Here is a 2,278-nt window from a genome sequence, read left to right on the forward strand (position 1 = left end):
CTCCACAGACAAGGTACCAGAGTAGATCATGCTAAGTCAATAGCGGTTTGGTCTTCAGGGTTTCTACTCCACGGCCGTATTTCATACGGGTCCACATTTCAACAATCAAGTACCGTCTCTTTGCATCTGGACACAATCTGTCTCTATACCGTCATTTTTCTTTTGAGCTACATTTCAGAATGGTTCGTAGCAATCTTGTTTTGATTCGTGGCCAGCCAAGATGGTGCTGCGCTCCCACAATGCATTGCGGCATTACGTCAACTCCAAAGCCCTGTGCGTGCAGGAGAGTATGCGCATGCGCATTGCCATGGTGATTTAAAAAAATAAAGATAGAATGAAAAGTAATTAATAAAAATTTAATATTTAAACATTCCCACAAATGTGCAATGAACGTGCACAAACACTGTTTATTAGTTGTTGCTGTTTCTTTCTTTGTTCCTTTTTTTTTTTTGAAAAATAACGACGTCTCTGAGGCGCGAATTCCGACAGCGAGAGGAACGGCCGGATACAGGAGACGGGAAGAAACAAGCCGATTATGTTCGCGTTAATTAGGTAGTTGGAAGATGTAAAATTCTCAATTCTGCCAACTGAACATATACGAGATTTTAATGAGGATGAATAATTAGCCGGCATGGAGGAAACGGACCTTTATTTGGTGGAGTGGCGACAAGAAGCCAAAAGACGGGTGGCCGGTCTATGAAGCCTCCATCATCAAGCTAGCAGGTGCCTTTTCTCATATAATATTACTTTATTCTCGCTTATTTGGCACGGAAGCGTAGAGCTGCCACCCAGGCAAAAGAGAAATATAAGTATATCACGTTATAACGTGAAAGATTTATCGTTCTAACAATATACTATCATGTTTATACAATATACTTTTCATGTTTGAACATTGTATGAGCAATGTACATAATTATCACGTCCGTACAATATTGTGCGAACGTGATAATTATGTATATTGTAATAACGTGATATTATATTATACAAACATGAAAAGCATAATGTTAGAACAATAAACATTTCATGTTATAACGTGATATAGCTCTATTTTTCTTTTGCCTGGGTGGCAGCTCCACGCTTCCATAATGTGGTAATCAAAATATGTAACTTAATTAATTATGATGTGACATACTTTTGCCTTTTCTTATTATTCTGCCTTCTCAGAAAGGGAAAAAAATACAAATAAAACTGTTTACACTTGTTATATACAATAACTATCAAAACCTATTCACATTTAATTTGGCTTTCACAGAAATCCCACCTCTCCTTCTGGCTACAGAGCACTTACTTACCAAGGTTAGAAACAAAGCACAGTTATGCTTTATTAATGTTCGCTAATTACAATGTTCCACATTTCCTTGCTTTTTAAGTCATTTTTAGGCTTTTTAGAGTTTTGGGGTTTTTTAGCAGTAATGTTTCTGCCTATTTATTTCAGCCCATGAAATCGAATGCAGATCTTCCTGATGTGAGATTTACATAAATGTAAGTAATTTTGTTTGTCATTGTCATTAATGTTGTTGCTGTTGTTGTTTTTGTGCAGTTTGCAATCATATAAACCTAGCAAGTGTAACCCATATCAACTACACCCTGTCACATGATTCACGCCAGCTGATTTGAGGTCCCTCTCCTGATTGGCTCCTTCCACGTCGCGGCAACTATGAAAACCTGCTGTGGAGGGATACTTCCGGGTTCGACTCCTGCTGTGGCTGTATGCTTATGGCGTTAAGAACGGTGTTGGAAAACAAAGCGTTTTCTCCCCTAAATTCGTCTATAAAATTGTATCACCTCAGCGGTAAGTGTTCTTAGCATCTACTAATAACAATCTTTTAGTTGTCAGTAACCAGTCGGTCGTTTTCGTGATTAACAAATGACTTTGTTCGGCGGCGTACCCACCGCAAGCAGAACTCCGGTTCAAAAACCGCTGTTTTTGAACACTTATTTACTTTAGCACTTTAATGGGCTTACTTTGAAACAAAGTGCAATTAAATGATTATTGTTATGTGTTGCCTTGAATTCGGCTATGCTGTCTGTTAGACAGTTGTTTTCCTTTATTGTTATTTTTGTATTTGTTTGTAGCGAACGCTACTGGAATATATAGATTAAGCTACGTAGCCAAGATAATTTAACTGTTGTACATTTGTTGATGATAATGATGATGATACATGATTTGCATTGTTACATAGACTTGCAGAAAAATGTATTTGTTTACCGGTAAACTGAATTGATTTTGATTTACTAATGGATATTTTTCTGGCCTACAGGTCAGGTTTTTTTTTCC

General features: G+C 37.4%; 1 long non-coding RNA gene across 1 annotated transcript; it reads left to right on the forward strand.

Moving 5' to 3' along the window:
• The first annotated feature begins 582 nt into the window (after window positions 1-582).
• On the forward strand, window positions 583-1,559 carry LOC109194478 (uncharacterized). The gene is made up of 3 exons (XR_002057776.2): window positions 583-723; window positions 1,253-1,296; window positions 1,436-1,559. It is a non-coding gene; the product is annotated as an uncharacterized LOC109194478 (long non-coding RNA).
• Window positions 1,560-2,278: the final 719 nt, after the last annotated feature.

The sequence above is a fragment of the Oreochromis niloticus genome, linkage group LG20 (assembly GCF_001858045.2).
Source record: "Oreochromis niloticus isolate F11D_XX linkage group LG20, O_niloticus_UMD_NMBU, whole genome shotgun sequence".
Classification (NCBI taxonomy): Eukaryota; Metazoa; Chordata; class Actinopteri; order Cichliformes; family Cichlidae; genus Oreochromis; species Oreochromis niloticus.